General features: G+C 38.4%; 1 non-coding gene and 1 pseudogene across 1 annotated transcript; both read left to right on the top strand.

Moving 5' to 3' along the window:
- The first annotated feature begins 121 nt into the window (after nucleotides 1-121).
- On the top strand, nucleotides 122-228 carry LOC132280557 (small nucleolar RNA R71). The gene has a single exon (XR_009471599.1). It is a non-coding gene; the product is annotated as a small nucleolar RNA R71 (small nucleolar RNA).
- A 10,736-nt stretch (nucleotides 229-10,964) lies between these two features.
- On the top strand, nucleotides 10,965-11,065 carry LOC132280551 (small nucleolar RNA R71; annotated as a pseudogene).
- Nucleotides 11,066-21,158: the final 10,093 nt, after the last annotated feature.

The following is a 21,158-nucleotide window of genomic DNA, read 5'->3' as shown; positions in this document are numbered from 1 at the left end:
AGAGTTGCCAATGTCATCTTCATGCTTATCCAAGTATTGACCTCCCATTGAAGCATCTACCATTTCCTTATGGGTTTTTGATAAGCTTTCATAGAAATATTGCACTACTTACCATTTAGGAATGTCGTGATGTGGACATTTCCTAAGTAAACCATTCAACCTTTCCCAAGCTTCATAAAGAAGCTCCCCATCCCCATGTGAAAATTCACGAATTAAAGTTCTCATGGCATTTGTTCTAGTAGGGGGGTAATATTTCTTCAAGAATTCTTGTTGCATTTCCGCCCAAATGGTTATGATAAGAGGCCTTAGGTTGGAAAACCAATACTTGGCTTTGTCTTTAAGTGTGAATGGGAAGAGTGTCAACCTTAGAACCTCTTCCGGCATGTCCGTGTACTTCACAGTGGAACATACTTCAAGAAACTCATCCAAGTGTTTATAGGGTTCCTCATTACTTAACCCATAGAAATTTGGACACATTTGGATGGTTTGAGGTTTAATCTGATAATGGTGATCTCTAAAGTTTAGAAGTCAGATGCATGTAAGCACATTATATTCATTTGGCACATAATGATCTTTTCTTCTTCTTCTTTGCTTTTTTTTTTTTATAACTAAAAATAACATTAAAAAAGGCGTTCTAAAGGGGAACGCATCCTAATTACAAAAGAGGAACAGGGACTAAGGCCCCAAAGAATCCAAGAAAGTAATAAAATCATCAGAAGAAGAACAAAAGCTCCCCTTCACATAATTGAAAAGAGAACGAAGAATGTAAAGTTTGACCGTTGCCGTGGGTGACTCTTTCCCTTTGAACATTCTGCTATTTTTCTCCTTCCAAATACACCACTATACACAATGTGGTACAATTCTCCAGAAATCGCGAACGTCTTTTCTCACTCGACAACCTCTCCAAATGTGAATTAATTCCTTAATAGATTGTGGCATAACCCAACGCATGCCAAACAACCTAACAATAAAATTCCAGCAGTCGTTCGCCATAGGGCAATATAAAAGGAGGTGATCAACGGACTCCTCATCATCCTTGCAAAGACAACATTAATTAATGATACAATTGCCCCTTTTCCTTAAGTTATCAATTATCAGAATCTTTTCCCACATAGCAGTCCAAACAAAGAAAGCCACCCTAGTTGGAGCCAAAGACCACCAAATAGTTTTCCATGGGAAGTCTCGATTAACAAAATTAGACCAACATAAGAATAAGGATCTAACTTCGAAGCGACCGTGGGAAGAAGGAGCCCAAATTAAAACATCATTACCTCTACCAATGCCCTCCTGCAGATATAGAAGATCCAAAAAACACATACCTTATCCATTTCCCAATCCTGAAAAGAGCACCGAAAATACACATCCCACGTAATCCCGCTGCTATCAAGCCGATAACAGTCAACTACGTAGGCGTGTTTATCAACAGCAATACTGAATAATCTAAGAAATGTATGAGAAAGTGGCTGATCCCCACACCAAAGATCTTCCCAAAACCGAATGCAACGACCATCGCAAAGTTTAAATCTGATATGAGCCAAAAAAACATCCCATCCTGACCGGTGGTTCCTCGTTTACAAGGGTCGCGATACCAAGTCAAGCTTGAAGAGTTGTGAATTTAGGAGGTGGCCAAGTTTTACATTTATAGAAAGCCACTACTACCTTTCTCTATATAAAATATAGATAGGGCGAGTAGGGATCGTCCCAAAGGATTCGATGGTGTATCGAATTGTGAAACTATGGTAATTAGGGTTAGTAGGTCGAGTAATCACACAATTGATTGGTTGGTTGATTAAGCTAAATTGAATTCAACTAAATAAAATAATATGAAGTAAACAAGAGAGAGAGAGATCTTGGGGTGTAGAGATCACCACCAAGCAATACTTTTCTATACTACTAACAAATGATCAATTGAGGGTAATGGATGTGTTGCAATATGATAAGGGTGTGTGTGCATTAGGTTGACTCAATTGGCAAGGATGACAAATCAAGCAAGTATTGTCTAAACATCATGTGAAGAGCACAATATATCTAAACAATAAAGCATATATTGTCTAGACAACATGGGGATAGCACAATAGATCAAAACAAGTCATTAATCCTTCATTAAGCTCACAATCCACATGCAACACAATATTAGAGGAATATGCCATTTGGACTCACAAGCATGGAACATCAAACATCAAGAGTAGATTATTCTCCCATCTAACATTACACTAGCACTACACTAAATCTACACTACTAGCATGAAAATAAAGCTATCTAGACTAGAGGAGAGGCACAAACCATCAAGAATAGGCATAAACCATCAAATGAACCAAAATAGCATTCATTAAGCATATCATCTTGATATTCTCTAGATCTATAGCATCAATACACATAGACATGCATCAAAAACACTAAATCTAGAGATAAGCACATGAATATCCTGCTCTAGCATACATAGACATATGAAAAGAATAGAATAGTCAATTGAAAGCATTAAACCATACAAACCATGAAATAATCAAGATTTATATATACATGAATATCAAGATGTATCATACAACACTAATCCCTCAATAATACACAAGATTAGAGTATAAAAAGCATGCTTGGGGCTAACTCTAGCCCCAAGAGGATGTCTAGCCACTCATAGTAGTGATGATCCAACCCTCAAGGGCTAACTCCATGGCTGCTCCTTGTTGGTGAAGATCTCCTCCAATGGTGCTCTAGCTTCCCTCCTTCCTCCTCTCCAAGAAGAGCCTCCAAGATGATTTTCAATGTGTGACAAGAGACTCCCTCAAAAAGTGTATCATATTCCTTATATAAGTAGGTCAAATACACCCCATGATGAGCTGTGGTCGTGCAAGGCATATTCTCCAATGATTGGATGAAGGACGGAATAAATGAGCTGGACTTTAACTTTTTCTCGCTGGAGGAAGTTCGATCGATCGAACCTTAACTTGGATCGATCGAAAATGGGTTCGATCGATCGAACTGCATCTTGGATCGATCGAAGTGGTCTGACTCCTCCGGATAAGGACAAGGCTGGGATACTTTCAAGATATTTATGGGGAAAAAGACAAAAGTGGTTGGTAGGCGTACAGCTGTGGATAAGATCAATCATTTGAATAGGACAAAATAGGGTTCGATCGATCGAAGGTGATGTTCGATCGATCGAACTTGGAATTTTAGCAAAGGCCAAGGTTGGATCTATCGAGAAGTACTGTGATCGATCATAGATGTTCGATCGATCAAACTCTAAGTTGGATCGATCGAACTTTTCAGCTGCACAACTTTGATTCCTTTTTGCTCCTTTCTTTCTCCACTTTGCTCCCTCCTTTGGTTTATCTCAGGATTGCTTCAATTAAGCTCTTATTTGGCTGAGTTAGCTCAATTTTGGGATTAGTGCCTGAAAATATAAATAACACATAATAAGTCTAAAACGGCAAAGTAAGATAGATAAAGGTACTAGAATGCTTAAGCTTAACGGGTTTAAATGCGCACTTTTCAGTGCTCATCACACCCCCAAACTTAAATATTGCTAGTCCCTAGCAATGAACTAAGAAGTAAAGGAATGAAATAAACAACTATATAAGTATAAACTGGAAAGCAAGTAAAATGATAACACCATTTTCGTAGGGAACACGATTGCATTTAGCATATGCAACAAGCCTTTTAAACCCCTAGGTTACCCCTAGTGGATGAATAAAGTCTCGTGAGGGTTTCCAGAAATGGTACCCACAAACATTAAGCTCATTCTTTCAAAAGAGGCACCAATATTGCAAACAAGCATTGGGAGAAAACTACCTCAAGTATGCAATTTTTCAACCGTTTCTAAGCAATCTCCCAAAATTTCAATATCAAGCAAGCAAGTATGGTCCTCCACATATCAAGAAAATGATCATGAAAATCGAAACAAGTCTAGAATCCATGTGAGAGGTCCGGCATCAAGTGTGTTGCTATCTTAGCCAACTAGAGAAGTAATCACATCCTTACCCTCAAACTAGCATACAAATCTAGTCCCAATCATCAAGACAAAAAGTGGACCTTTTATTAAAGCTTTACTGTTCTAAGGGTGCTTATTCTTTTCACTCTATTTTTTTTTTTATTGAGGATCAAAGATGAAAATATTGTGCAATGTGTTGATCTCTTAAGCTTTCTAGAAGATTCATGTAGCGAGCTTTAGGTCAATGACTCCCAAACTAGATGGCTTTAGGGCATTAGGTGTTAAGACACCCCTACGGACTTACAAACTCAAATCAACTAGGCTACAAATCAAGACAACGACCATCTAATCATTTCCCACTTCTCGCCTTTTGGGAGAAGTCCTCACTTTTATTGCTTTTTGTAACTTCTTCTTCTTTTCTTTTCTTCTTTTTTTTTTTTTTTAACCTAGAGTTTGGGCCCTCCACCTTTCGGCGCTAGAAGTTCACTACTTAATGAGGCAACAATCCCGGCTACTCAATGAAAAGGGGTTGTTATCCACCTTTATCAAGAATGAAAGCTTTCAATGCACTACTAGCCCAATTGGGATATAACCAATTCAATAATCAACAAAGTGTGTACCCCACAATTGAATGCTAGCGTGCGCCGGTGCTAGTGTAGAATCCTAGAATGAATCTCAAAACAATTACAGAATCAAGATGATGTGGACCACAAATGCAAGCAAGATATCAATCTTTTGAAAAATTTACTCCTAAATGGCATCCTCAAGGCATACAAGGAGTATTGGACTCTCAAGTCAAGCAATTTTTAAATTTTAAGCAATATAGTCCTCAAAAGATCAAAATCATAGCTAGAAATGGACCAAGGATAGAAATATCCCTCAAATACACAAGACATGCTCAAAATTTGAATTTTAAAGCAATACTGAAACATACACCAATACCCCAAACTTAAACTGCACATTGTCCTCAATGTGTGAAGAGAACAAAGGAAAGAGTATACCAGTGCTTTAGATATGAATGATCGGGACAGAAGTATCCAAAGTGGGTGGCATGGCCCCCCCAAACTTGGGATAAACTGTGGTCCTGAAAAGTTTGCACTCGGATAAACTCATTAGATAACAAAGTAGGATAATCAGTGCACAGTGGACGTGCAAGTGTAAATGGGATAAATAGAGAATAGAGAGAGAGGTGTAAGAGTGGTCCTGAAAAATTGGGCAGCACTCTCTCACTGAAGTCACTGTGGTGTACCTGATGGAGTCAAACATACAAATATGAGATAGTAAGAGACATCCATAATCAAAAAGCAATATATAGAGAATATAAAGTGCAGGTACATCAATAAAATAATAAAGCCGACAGACCAGCCGCAAAGTATAATATAGTAACAGTGACAGTATAATACAGATCCAGAATAAAAGAAATGAAAGCATAGAACAACTGGAAGTGGAGTCTCAGGAGACCTGATCGTAAAGATCTGCAGTGGCTGGAGGTGCAGGTGCGGGTGCAGGTGCAGGGAGTCGGCTGGAGAGATCGGCAAAGCAAGCCATGACATCAGCCCTGAAAGAGGTGAACTCAGCTCGGTGGGCAATGATGTCGGCTCGCATGGTTGCTACGTCCTCCTCTAGTGTCTGCAAGCGTGCTCCGAATCCGGGAGTGGGAACTGGAGACTCAGGCAGAGATGCCTCTGAAGAAGACTCCCAAACTCGCTCCTGAGCAGCAGCTCGATCACTGGTATCATCGGCATCAGCATCATCTGCAGCATCGGCATACTCCTCCGCAGGTCGCTCCAGGTCAATGTCCATGCGATCGGCAGCCGGACCGACTGGTGCGTCGTCCGCTGCGATATCTGCTGCTGCTGGAGGTGCCGGCTGTGCCTGGGCTGCCTCCTCCTCCTCTAGTTCAGCTGCTGCCTCTACAGCTGGCTCTTAAAGACTCCGAATAAGAGCATTGTAGCTCTTCTTCCAGTCGCTCCTCCCATAGAAGCTGGACCATGCAAGGGGCTCCTCATCTGGGGGCACTCTGTAGCGCTAGTCAAGAAGGATCTGCGTGATGAGGTGTCCGAAGGGCAGGACCTTGGACCGCTTAGGGTCCTCCCTGGAAATGAAAGAATCATACGGCAACTTCATCACGCTCCAGATGAGGGCTGGGATAGATACCCAGCAGCTCGTGTAGAAAGCGTAAAGAGCTGTCAAGTAGTCATGACGCCTCTGGATCTTATGGCCCGCCATGTAAATGTTCTGGAAGAGAACTGTGTCGATGAACCAGAGGTCGTCAGGCAAGAAGGTCCTGGTGGCGAATGTCTGACCACCGGCATGATGGCCTGTCAAGGAGATAGCCATGTTAGAAAATGAAGGCCTATGCAGCCTCGGGTATGTCTCTGCAAGCTCAGGTGGACATCGGTGTGGGAACCGGCAAACACGGGCCAGAGTGTCAACTGTGATGACAATCTCGTGGCCGTCCACTATAGTGATCATTTCCGCGGTAGATCATGGCGAGGGCCGGAGATGCTGAAAGAATAGAGGCACCAGTCGCGGGTATACAAGGCTGATGACTGGGGCAAGGATGGCTGAGAAGTCCCGCTGCATGATATCCTGGTAGCCAGACCGGGTCAGGATAGACTCGGAGAAGTACTCAGTATCGAAGTACGACTCCTGAGCCACGGTCATGGCTGCATATCTCGGTAGCAACTGGTCACGGCGCTGAGCCGATAGAGGTGGCTGCAGTGATGGCATGGCGACTGCATCTGCCTGATGGCGCGCAGGAGAAGGTGATGGTGTGAAGGCTGGAGGAGCCTGGGATGTAGATGGCACATGGTCAGCTCCCTCCTCAGCCTCGTGGGATGGGGACTGAGGGGGAGTAGCCTGTGCGGGCTCCTCCTGAGCATGAGATGGCTCTGCAACCATCTCTATCCTGGGCCGTATATGTCTGTGGGGTCGCTATGGCCCCGACGATCGCCTGGCTACTGTCTTGAATCGCGGAGGCATGATCTGTAAAAAGACAAGAAAATTTCAATATATAAGTCAGTGCCAGATATATAAGAATTTAAATGCATAATAGAAACATGTATGTCAAATAAGATAGACAAAATATGGATGACATGAATCTATGATAATGATGAAATGTGAGTCATGCTAAGCAATGTAGGTATGAAATGCATCCAATGTGGAATATCACAGGCATTGTGCATATAAAGATAGCATGAAGATGACACAAGATGAATGGAGTGTGTATGTGTGATCTTTGAAAGTTCGATCGATCACCGAAAATTTTCGATCGATCGAAGTGAAAAATGTTCAAAAGTTGGATATCGAAGTGAATTGGATCAATCCAACACTTGGATCGATCGAAGCATGAAAGTACAAAAGATTTGATTGATCGAAGGTAGTGAAATGAAGTTCACTACTTCGCACTTCGATCGATCGAAGCACAAGTTCGATCGATCGAACTGTGCGAATGCCGAATTTGAAAAGTCGCAGATCTGTGAGATCTAGAGTACGGGGCCCACACAAACGTGTTTGTGGGCCCATCTACACACCATTCATGCAATCAACAACACCCAAACACTCCCCAACTTCAAATCAAATCAAAAATCCCCAATTTTGGTTTGGTCGAATGCATGTGTGTATATGTATATCATAATCATGAAATTGATGCTTCAAAATGGATGATTAATACACATACAACATAAATCAATATAGAAAATCATGAATCATGCATCTATTAAACTTTTAAATCAAGAAATGGCTCGTGGTTTACCTCAAAACCGAGAGGGATGAGATGAGAGAGAGGGGGCGAAGCCGCAGTGAAAATAAGGTTCTACCTTGCCGGAATTGGCTCGCCGGAGATGAGGAAGATGATTGGGATGGAGGTTGGCCGGATTGAGCTTGAGATTGAGAGAAAGGGAGACTTATGGTTAAGGTTTGTTTCGAGGTTGGATCGATTCAAGTGTATCAATCCAACTCGGTTTTATTTTAAAAACACGATATGCAGAGTTCGATCGATCGAACATTAAGTTCGATCGATCGAACCTAGGTCTCCACTCTAAAATTTTTTTTTTTTTTTTTTTTTTTTTTTTTTGAATTTGAATTTTGAATTTTGAAAAATCAAAGGAAATTAAATTAATGAGATGCAAATTTCGATCGATCGAAGAAAGATTTCGATCAATCGGAGAGGATAAAGAATGTACAAGTTTAAGGGCTCAAGAGTTGACACGTGTTGGAACCTTGGATCGATCGAACTTGGAATTCGATCGATCGAACATGAAAAATTTTTAAAAGTCCCAAGAGCATGCATTTTGGAATTTGGATGCAGATCCAAAATTTTTCTAAGTGTTGGGACTCATGATCGATCGAACCACATGTTGAATCGATCGAAAGATAGTTCGATCGATCAAAATGGTTTACGATCGATCGAACTTTCAAAAATTTGGAGATCCCGAGAGCATGCATTTTGGAATTTGGATGCAGGTCCAAAATTTTACTAAGTGTTGGGTGCAAAATGAGAGCTGGATCGATCGAGTCCATAGTTGGATCGATCGAACCAATGTTCGATCGATCGAACCAAAACTTGGATCGATCGAAATTATGCCTAAATGCTCAAAATGACTTGAATGCTCATGCAATCCCTTACTCAGTTCCTTCCAATGTATATGAACCACAAAAACAGTATCTAGACTTCGCAAGAATCAAAATGCAAGATAGAAATGAGGGAGGAATAGGGTTTTGACATCCTACGAATTTCGGTGCTAGTCTTTAACGTCTCTAGCAAGACCTAGGGTTCTTTTAACCCGGATCAAAGATCTTGCAATGCATCCCCTCCTTCCTGGGATGAGAGATGTTTCGAGTCACTCCCAACAAATGGTTCTTGGAAGAACTTGTTGGGGTAAACTCAAAAGACGTCTTGAGTTCCTTGTTAAAACTTTCCTTGGGCTTCCACGCCCTTTCACAACAAGAGTTAGAAATCACTTTTCTTGCATGCAATGCTGAAGATGAAGATGAAGGCTTTGAAACATTGTTTATACACAAAAGCTCATTCCTTTCACAAGCAAGATCATGATATTCCTCTACCACATTAACCTCTTCCTCATATTTGTCAAATGGATTGGGTGTGGGGTTAAAGATGTTCAACTTCACTCTCATGTACCCAAAAGAAATCTTCATTATCCCTGTCCTACAATTTATGTTGGCATTTGAGGTTGCCAAGAAAGGACGGCCAAGGATAACCAGAATTTGGTTCTTTGGATTGGGCACCGGTTCCGTGTCAATGACGACAAAGTCAACCGGGAAGAAAAACTTATCAATCTTAATCAACACATCCTCAATTATCCCCCTAGGCTTCTTAATGGATCGGTCGGCAAGTTGTAAAACCACCGATGTCGGTTTCAATTCACTTAGGCCCAATTTGACATAAACCGAATAGGGAAGAAGGTTAACACTAGCCCCTAAGTCAAGAATTGCCCGGTTGATAACATGTTCACCAATGATACAAGATGTTGTAGGGGCACCGGGGTCCTTAAACTTTGGCAAAGTGTTGTGTTGTAGAATGGAACTCACTTGTTCGGTTAAGACCACTTTCTTTGATGTTTGGCTCTTGTTCTTCTGCTTTTGGGTGCATAAGTCCTTCAAGAATTTGGCATAAGCCGGAATTTGCTTAATTGCATCCAAAAGTGGAAGATTGACTTTGACTTGCCTAAACATATCCATTATCTCATTGTTCTTGGTCTTTTGCCTTTCTTTTGAAATGGACCCTTTCAAGGCATTCGGAAATGGAGCTTTTTCAAAAACTCTTTCAGCATTTTCTTTCAAAGAATTTTCAGCATTGGACTTGTTCAATTCATTGGATTTCAAATCACTTTTCAAAGAAGAATCATGAATAACATTTTTCAAAGAACTTTTCTCAAACACATTTTTCAACACTGTTTTCAATAAATTTCTTTGGAAATCATCTTTCAACTCACAATTTGAGGGCTTCTCATTCTCAAGATCATGCACATGCAATGAAGGAGGAATAGTGTGTGGAACGGGACGGGTGACAACTTAAGGTTGAACCGGTTCACTCTCTTCATTAGGCATTCTAACTTGATTGTCTACTACCCTACCACTTCTCAAGGTTGTTACCGCATTGACATGCTCAACATTATGCCCTTCCAATGAGGATTTGGTTTCTACAACACATTGTTGTTTGATTGGGGCATTCTTGTGCATCTTTCCCTTCTCTCTAGCATTAAGTGTTTCAGCTATTTGCCCTACTTGGGTTTCTAGCTTGGCAATTGATTGAGAATGAGAATGCAACAATTGAGTATTTGCTTCTAGAGTGCCCAAAGCATTTAAAACCTTTTCCTCAAAAGCAGAACCTCTAGAATTTCCTTGAGAATATGATTGGTTAGGAAAATGAGAACTAGCAAATTGATTTTCTTGTGAGTTATATGGTCTTGAACCTTGGGATCCTTGGTTTTGAAGTGGAGGTGGAATGTATTTCCCTTGAAGACCGCCTTGGGAAGAGTTTGAGCCCTCCCCTTGGTTTTTCCAAGAAAAATTAGGATGATTCCTCCAACCGGGATTATAATGGTTACCATAAGGATTGTTCCCTTGGTTCACAAATGTTGCATTAACTTGCTCAATGGGTTCATTTTGAATTTGTCCATGAGGACAATTAGAAGTAGAATAAAGAACACTAGAACAAGTCATACATGATTCATTTTGAGCTCTAGGAGAATGGTTAGGAAAGGAAGACACTTGATTCGCCAAGTTTTGATTGATCAATTGATCAAACTTTTGAGATAAAGACTTCATCTCGGCGGTTATATCATTTGAGTGGTCAACTTGATGCAAGCCAACACTCTTCTTACCTTGAGAATTTCTACCATTCCTAGATGACAATGTTCTATGCAAAGAGTTTTCACTCATGCTCTCATAAAGACGCCACACGTCTTTCTCTTGCCGGTCTATATAAGAACCTCCCATTGAAGCATCAACCATGCCTTTATAATTGTCCGATAAGCTTTCAAAGAAGAATTGGACCAATTGCCATTTAGGCATGTCATGGTGAGGACACTTCCTAAGCAATTCATTGAAGCGTTCCCATGCCTCGTGGAAAGTTTCTCCCTCCCCATGTGTGAATTCTCTAATGGTGGTTCTCATAGCATTGGTCTTAGAAACCGGATAGTACTTTTTCAAAAATTCTTGTTGCATTTCTGCCCAAGAAGTTATAGAAAAAGGCCTAAGGTTGTTAAACCAATACTTCGCCTTATCTTTAAGGGTGAATGGAAAAAGTTTCAGCCTTAAAACTTCTTCCGGCATGTCCGTGTATCGAACGGTAGAACAAACTTCAAGAAACTCATCCAAATGCTTGTAAGGTTCTTCACTAGGAAGTCCATGAAAGTTAGGTAGCATTTGGATAGTTTGTGCTTTAATCTCACAATGGTGTGCTCTAAATGGTGGCAATTGAATGCATGTGGGTGCATTATACTCATTAGGCACATAGTGATCTCTCAATGCGAGTGGTGGATTAGCAACTTGAGGTGCAACATGGACACCTTGGTTATATTGAGCTTGATTAATGATGGGGGGTTATGGTGCATACATTGGCCTTGGAATTCCCATTGGAATTTGGCCTTGTTATTGAGGAGGTTGATGAATGTATGGCCTAGGCATGCCTAATGGAACTTGCATATTATCATTTTGCACATTAGGATGAAGGATGCCTTGTTGGTCTATGTGACCAAAGTCTTCAACATGATCATCATTAAGAGCGTCCATTGGTAGATTGGTTCTATGTGAACTTCATCTTCCCCTTGGATTCCTAATAGTGGATTCTAAATGCAAATCAAGAGGGACAAGAGTATGTCTCAATGAACGACGACCATGCATGCACAATGCAACACGAATAAGCAACTTTCTAAACAATGCAATTAAACTTCACAACCACAATTTTCAAATGCAATGTATGTCAAATAAATGCCTCCACGTAGGCCCCTGATTTATCTAATGATGCCATGCAATGCCTCCATGTGGGCCCCCGATTTAACTAAGGAGATTGAGTAAGAAGGTCTCACAATAGTCCTTTAGCACTTCAACTCCAAAATTAAAAGCTTAGCTTAGCAATTTTACTTAACAATTTTTTCATTTTAAGCATTTTTCCTTTGCTTTGCTTTGCTCCTTAGCTTGGAATTACTTTGCTAGCTCCTTGCTCAATGCACCTAGTCAATGGAGAACAAATTCAATAAGCAATCAAAAATAGAAACTAAAAAGAAAGTAAAGACACGATCAAAAGAGTACTAATCCTAATTGAATTTCACAATTCGACGTTGCCAATTTAAAATCCCCGGCAATGGCGCCAAAAACTGACCGGTGGTTCCTCGTTTACAAGGGTTGCGATACCAAGTCAAGCTTGAAGAGTTGTGAATTTAGGAGGTGGCCAAGTTTTACATTTATAGAAAGTCACTACTACCTTTCTCTATATAAAGTATAGATAAGGCGAGTAGGGATCGTCCCAAGGGATTTGATGGTGTATCGAATTGTGAAACTATAATAATTAGGGTTAGTAGGTCGAGTGATCACACAATTGATTGGTTGGTTGATTAAGCTAAATTGAATTCAACTAAATAAAATAATATGAAGTAAATAAGAGAGAGAGAGATCTTGGGGTGTAGAGACCACCACCAAGCAATACTTTTCTATACTACTAACAAGTGATCAATTGAGGGTAATGGATGTGTTGCAATATGATAAGGGTGTGTGTGCATTAGGTTGATTCAATTGGCAAAGATGACAAATCAAGCAAGTATTGTCTAAATATCATGTGAAGAGCACAATATATCTAAACAATAGAGCATATATTGTCTAGACAACATGGGGATAGCACAATAGATCAAAACAAGTCATTAATCCTTCATTAAGCTCACAATCCACATGCAACACAATATTAGAGGAATATGCCATTTGGACTCAAAAGCATGGAACATCAAACATCAAGACTAGATTGTCCTCCCATCTAACATTACACTACCACTACACTAAATCTACACTACTAGCATGAAAATAAAGCTATCTAGACTAGAGGAGAGGCACAAACCATCAAGAATAGGCATAAACCATCAAATGAACCAAAATAGCATTCATTAAGCATATCATCTTGATAATCTCTAGATCTATAGTATCAATACACATAGACATGCATCAAAAACACTAAATCTAGAGATAAGCACATGAATATCCTGCTCTAACATACATAGACATATGGATAGAATAGAATAGTCAATTGGAAGCATTAAACTATACAAACCATGAAATAATCAAGATTTATATATACATGAATATCAAAATGTATCATACAACACTAATCCCTCAATAATACACAAGATTAGAGTATAAAAAGCATGCTTGGGGCTAACTCTAGCCCCAAGAGGATGTCTAGCCACTCATAGTAGTGATGATCTAACCCTTAAGGGCTAACTCCATGGCTGCTCCTTGTTGGTGAAGATCTCCTCCAATGGTGCTCTAGCTTCCCTCCTTCCTCCTCTCCAAGAAGAGCCTCCAAGATGATTTTCAATGTGTGACAAGAGACTCCCTCAAAAAGTGTATCATATTCCTTATATAGGTAGGTCAAATACACCCCATGATGAGCTGTGGTCGTGCAAGGTATATTCTCCAATGATTGGATGAAGGACGGAATAAATGAGCTGGACTCTAACTTTTTCTCGCTGGAGGAAGTTCGATCAATCGAACCTTAACTTGGATCGATCGAAAATGGGTTCGATCGATCGAACTGCATCTTGGATCGATCGAAGTGGTCTGACTCCTCCGGATAAGGACAAGGCTGGGATATTTTCAAGATATTTATGTGGAAAAAGACAAAAGTGGTTGGTAGGCGTACAGCTGTGGATAAGATCAATCATTTGAATAGGACAAAATAGGGTTCGATCAATCGAAGGTGATGTTCGATCGATCGAACTTGGAATTTCAGCAAAGGCCAAGGTTGGATCTATCGAGAAATACTGTGATCGATCATAGATGTTCGATCGATCGAACTCTAAGTTGGATCGATCGAACTCTAAGTTGGATCGATCGAACTCTAAGTTGGATCGATCGAACTTTTCAGCTGCACAACTTTGATTCCTTTTTACTCCTTTCTTTCTCCACTTTGCTCCCTCCTTTGGTTTATCTCAGGATTGCTTCAATTAAGCTCTTATTTGGCTGAGTTAGCTCAATTTTGAGATTAGTGCCTGAAAATATAAATAACACGTAATAAATCTAAAACGGCAAAGTAAGATAGATAAAGGTACTAGAATGCTTAAGCTTAACGGGTTTAAATGCGCACTTTTCAGTGCTCATCACATCCCTTCTGAATAGCCTTCCACATCCTTACTCCTCCCACCAGGGTAACCGGACGTGTAGACCAACCTCCAGCTTCTTCTCCAAACCGACAAGAGACTAACCTGCGCCATAGACGATGTCTTTCCCTCCCATATCTCTATAACCATTCACCCAAGAGAGCTTGATTGAAAGGAACTAAACATCTTATTCCAAGTCCACCTTATTTCATAGGGTTACAAACTTCCTCCCATATGACAAGGTGGCACATAATGATCTTTCAAAACCATTGAAGGATTTTGGGCTTATTGCTCTACTTGAGCTCCATGATTAACTTGAACAGTGGGAGGTAGTGGGACAAAGAGTGGCCTTGGCATTCCAAGTGGAACTTGGCCAATTGGTTGAGGAGGAATAAGTGGTCTAGGCATCCCTAAAGGAACGTGCATGTTATCATGTTGTTGCACATTAGGGTGGTAGATTCCTTGGTTGTTTACATGACCGAGATCCTCAACATGATCATTCATTGATGTAATGGGGTGATCAAAACTAGAGAGAATAGCACTAGAGGTACCTCTACCCTTTAGATTACAACTCAATATTAGGATTCAACGGAACAAGAGATGGATGAAGTGACCTCCTACTAAGCATACACAATTAAGCAACAACAAAAACCATAACTCCTCCATAACAACAAAGAATCAATCAACAACAAACCTCTACATACATGGTTCCCAAACTCCTATGCTTTGAATAATACAATAAATAAATTGGCCTCTACACGGGCCAATGATTTAAAAATATAAACAAGGCCTCCACGTGGGCCGATGATCAATTAAATATGAGGAGTTTAAGATACGCTCACGTACATAGGTCCTTAAGCAACTTCAAAAAAATTTATTCTTTTTGCTTTGCTTCTTCTCTTTCTTTTTTTATATACTTGCTTGCTTTTTATGCTTGCTTCAAGGCCCAATGCTTATTTTTTTTTTTGCTTCAAGTACCTAATTGACAATAGTAATTGTGACGACCCTGGTTTTTAAACCAGTGCGTCCTGTGATGAACCGAAGATTGACCCAATAACGGATCCAACTGCGAAAGCGGAAACAGAAAACATGACCCTAGAGATGCAATGCATCTCTAAGAAGCCAGAGTGACCTTCCATGAGGCCATGGATCTCAACAAGAATAATCCAGAAATGAATGATAAAAAATAAAAATAAAAATAAAAAAATAAAAAAAAAGGCCCCCGAGGGCATAATAGTCTTTTCACATGGAAGCAACGTCCTTAGGAATGTACATCATTCCTAAGACACATACGTGACTTCCCATGAAGTCATGGGACTCAAAAGAAAGTAGCAAAAACAAATTAAAAGAAAACTGGACAAATTTAGCCCCAAGGGCAAAATATTCATTCTAAAAATATACAATCGGGTGCTACCGAGCACACCACTGAAAAGACAGTGAAAATTTAATCAATTTAGACCCAATAATCACTTGATTCAGAGTCCGAATGAAAAAGATATGAAACTCCAAAGTTTCATAAAATCAAACTTTTGGGTTTGAAATCAATGCGGCAAGGGTACTTTACAAGAGGTAAAATGATCTTTTCAGATAAAACTAGATGCAACTGAGCATACAATTAGATAGATAAGGAAAAATTAATAAATCTAGACTCAAGAATCACTTGATTCGAAGTTCGGATGAAGAAGATATGAAACGTCAAAGTTTTAAAAAAAACCAACTTTTGGGTTTAAAATCAGTGCGGTAAGGGTACTTTACAAGGGGTAAAATAGTATTTTAAGATAGAATTGGATGCAACCCTGCATACCATTGGATAGATAAGCAAAAATTAATAAACTTAGACTCAAAAATCACTTGATTTGGAGTCGGGACGAAGAAGATATGAAACGTCAAAGTTTCAAAAAAAAACTAACATTCCGGGTTAAAAAAAAAAAAAAATCTGGGCAGGAATAGTGTTTTGATAGCAAGCACCCTTTGATTTTTTTCCCAGAACTGAGGCTAAAAACGGACTCTTAAACGAATTTTTCTAGAAAAACACAAGGAAGAAACCCCCCCTTAAAATCATGTTTTCTACCCGGCTACGTGAAAGGAAACAAAAACAACACGCTGTAAAATTCCTAAAATGCCCCTAGATCAGCATAGGGCAAGAGAGTCCAAAAAACTGCTACATAGATTTTTTTTCAGAATCTGTCCACAACTGAGAGCAAAAACAGGCTATCAAATGAATTTTTCTGGAAAAACATGAAAAAGACACCCCTACCGAAATCGAGTTTTCTACCCGGCAAAGTCAGAGAAAATGAAAAAAAAAAAACACACTGTGAAATGCCCAAATGCCCCTAGATCAGTAAAGGGTCAAAATCTCAGAAAATGCAACTTTGCACCAAGTATGCATTTGGCCCTAAATGCATTTCTAGGTTGAAAAGAATGTGCACGCAAGTATAATAGATGATTCTAAGCACGCGGGAATGGTCAGCGACTCCCGAGAAGCCCCGACTCAAAATCCGACCCCCCGACGGCCAAATATGAGAAAAATGGACTTGAAATGAAAATTTTGAAATCCAAAAATAAAAAATGGAGTCAAATTACCGTTTGGCTTTTAGCCACACTTCAAACATGATTAGCAAGACCCTATGGAAGAATAAAATTGGAATTCCCACACCCGATGCAAACGTGGTGAAGCAATGACTTGGCATTTTTCAATATTTTCATAATATTTCATGAAGTTAAAAGTTATATAGGATACATGATACATATCTTGGCCTCCGACCTCATCTTATACATGTCAAATATATCATAAAAGGTGTACTTATGTACACGTTACATATATGGAATCAAAGATACAAGTTTTGGCATATAAGGCAAAAAAAAATGACATTTCAAGCTAACATTTGCATAAATGGAAAACTTTAAAGCTACAAGTCGTCCAAGGAAGGATGTGCATCTCAAACCAAGGTATCCATACCTAAAAAAAATCCCCAGTAACTTTAGGGTGAGTAATATAAAGCTACCGTGGGAGATGAGCATGCATAGACGTAGCATTTTACAAATTTATCACTTTAAGGTAAAACATGTTAAAGGGGTTCATGCCACCTAACGTTTATGTCAAAGTGAGACTCAGGGAGCATCCTAAGCTACCTTCGAGTATTTCTAGCATAAACCATATCATCCATGCAATTTAGGCAACATAGAAGCATGCGATACACACAACAAGATATTCAATATACAAGTATACGTACACAAGTATACAATCAATATTGAAATGCACTTAAGAAAAGTATACAAGACACAAGTATACTAGGTAATCTAGAAAGTAAATCATCAATATGCAAGTGTACATACTAAGTGCGCTAAGCAATATTGAAGTAGAATACAACATATATATTCAAGTATACATTTCTAAGTATACTAAGCAATATTGACATACATGGCATACAAGTATACAAAGCATTTTTGATATATACAAGGCATACAAGTATACAAACACAAGTATACTAAGCGAGAAATGAAGTACCATGCGTCCAAGCACAAGTTAAAAGTAATCCACAATTACAACTAGGAACTAAATGTGAAATCAACCAATGGCGGAAAAACAAAGGACATATGGTCTCAATGACCAAACAAGTGATCTCGGGTTACTAGCCCGCAAGGAACTACCTAGTGCGCACTATATGTTGTAGAGGGAACTCTCATCCCCCATACTAGAGACATACTCTATGTGACAACCCTAGATTTTTCAACCCAGTGTGTCCTGTGATGAACCAAAAGAATGACCCGATAACGGATCCGAAATGCAGAAACGAAGGAAACTAAGTGACCACTAGAGATGTACGTCATCCCTAAGGCATCAAAATGACTCCCCATGGCATGATAAAATTGCATTATATGCTATTGTGTGATGATGTGAATATACACGCAAGTGTAAAATGGTATTTTAAACATGCTACAATGGCCCATGGCCTTATTACAACTCATTTACAACATTTGACATGTCAAACCTCCGAGTTAGAAAAATTATATTTCAATGGCAAACTCAAACATGCAAACACTTGCATGTGTACAAGAATGCTTCTAAAGAAGCTCAACTCAGCAAATCACCCAAGCAATTGCAATCTCCAATCTTGTATCCTGTACTTGAAATATGCCCCAGTATCGTAGGGGTGAGTAACATAAAGCTACTCGTAGGAAATTAGCATGCATTGACCTACATTTTACAAGTGTACATGATTTAATCATTGTGGTTCATTCCACCTAACGTCTATATCAAAGGTGAGACTCAGGGAGCACCTTAGCTACCTAAGATCATTTCTAGCATAAAACACATCATTTATGCAATTTCAACAACACAAGAGCATGCTACACATAACAATAAGATATAACATGCTTACACAAAGCAACTAGTTAGAAACATGCTTACACAAAGCAACCAGATAGAAACATGCTTACACAAAGCAACTAGATATAGATTCTCAAAGTTATCAACTTGAAATCTAAATGCTAAATCAACTAAATATAGCAATTTAGTATGGATGTACTTAACAACATCAAATCGCCAATAGCCAAAACCACAGTCACAATATGAACATGATTGATAACTTGGAATTGAATGCGAAAACAAATAGTGGGAGACTTGGACATCACGTCTCAGACTAAAGCAAGAACAAATTGGTTATTCCGGGCATTAACCCGCTAGGAAGACCACCCTAGTGCGCACTATCTCAATTGGGGATAACTCATACCTCCCGCACTAAAGCCGAACTTTAGCCATATCACAGTAACAATGTCCCAAGACTCCAAAATAATCAAATAAGTTCACAACTTATACGTAATTTATATAATGCACTAAGTCACCTTCCATGCACAAGTAGATTGTATCCACACAACACATGCTCTAAATCCACAACTACTATAGGATGACAAAGTCGAATCTTCAAAGTGCGATTCGTTACAAGGTATAACAATATAATCCAATATTGAAAACATAAACTCATAAATTCATTATAAGTCAAAAGTTATGTTTTAAACATACTATCAATGTCAAATACATGAGTTAATCAATAATACCATAGAAACGGAATTTAATCTATAAACTAATTAAATTCCCTAGGTTTCAAATCTCAATCAAATGGCCTCCAATTAATACATGATAAACACTATAGCATGGTCATTACATACACCACATCAAAACTCGATTAGGCCATAAGAACAATAAAGTGAAATTTAATTAAATCATAATAATTAAATCCCTAACTTCTAAAATAATATCAAATGGTTCCAAATTAACATATGCTAGAACATAAGTCATAGTTATCACAAATATCAAGTTAAACACTTAATTAGGCCAGTGGAACCCTTAATTAGATTTTCATTAAGCATTTTAATTAAAATCTCTAGATTTTCATACTTGTCCAAATGCTCTCAAATTAAAGTATGTTAAACAACATGTCAAGACATAATTTAAAAGTATATCACAAGTCAATTTCATGCAAGGTACGGCCATGGGATTTAATCTTTCACAAAAGATAATTATTAAATAAAATATGCAATTTTTATTCAATCAATACCAATTTAATATATGTTAGCAAACATATTAAAATATAATTTTCTAGCATGCCACAATTCAAATCAAAATTATATATCATCATGAATTTTAAATCTTATACAAAGAAATAAAAATTACCAACTTTCTAAATTTGATACAAGGTATACATATAAGTTGTATAATCATGAGAAACACTCAATACAATACATATAAATCCTAAAACATTTCCTACCTCAATTGGAATGAAAATCCCAATTACCACTGAAATTGAATCGCCCTAAATTGTTGGTCCGCAAGACAGATATTTCAGCTTGTTACCTTCAACTTGGTAAATTCATAAAAAATTCAATTCTAATCCACATTGAATGAATCCAAAACCCAATGAAAGCTTAAACACTTTAATTTTATAATATCAATTTAGTTTAACAAAATATTTTCCCAATTGAAACAGTTTTGACCCACAACTTTGAAACAAATTCTGCCCAGAAAACATATTTTCAGCCTGTAGCTTCCAACTTTGAAAATTCATGAAAAATTCATTTGACATCCAAATTAGGCAAACCTAATTTATTTTAGAAGTAAACATATGAGAGTGTAAAATTGAAAATTTAAACCATGATTCAATGTCAAAAGGTTAGTGAAATAAATCATCTAAAAATATATTTTTCAGCTGCAATAAAAACATGGATAGCAGATAGTCTCGGATTTTTAAAAAAAAATTAGAAATGCTCTAAAATCATGAAAAAATTCTATGTAGTGTAAAATCCAAGGGGAAAGTACCAGTAAAATTTCAAGGTAATTGAAGCACCAAAGTTCCATATAAAAATTCGTTTCCAGACCAAATAAGAAAAGATTTAAATTTCCAGCAACTAGCTTACAACTTCAAAAATTTATAACTAATTCATTTTAAATCCAAATTACATGAAACCAAAACTAAATGAAAGCTAATTGATTATATTTTCATGTTATATATTTAATTTGATAAGATTTATTTTAAGTTAAAACAGTTTAAGGGCAGAATACAAATCCTTCTCTTCTATGCATGTAAAACACTCAATAATGACATAAAAATTACTTCAAAATAATAGATCAATACCTCACTAGAGAATTGAATCCCTAGATACCAAAGTAAAACTAGGAGTTAGGCTAGATCCTTCAAGGGTTTTGAAGAGGAGGATGAGAGGAACAAAAAGTATTCCAAGCTTTATGGTCTAAAGTAAATGGAAGGGTCTCAAAGATCAAGGTCAATGCCTAACGCTTCAAGCTCCATCCATGGAAGCTAGGGTTTTCTTGTAAGGAAGAGAATGAAATAATGTGGTTAAGTGTGAGTGAAGGAAATAGAAATCCTCCACTCACTGTGTGT

Source organism: Cornus florida, unplaced genomic scaffold (genome assembly GCF_030987335.1).
Source record: "Cornus florida cultivar Cherokee Brave unplaced genomic scaffold, ASM3098733v1 CherokeeBrave_3.0.0_Hap2_Chr10, whole genome shotgun sequence".
Classification (NCBI taxonomy): Eukaryota; Viridiplantae; Streptophyta; class Magnoliopsida; order Cornales; family Cornaceae; genus Cornus; species Cornus florida.
This window is presented reverse-complemented; position numbering and strand designations above follow the sequence as displayed.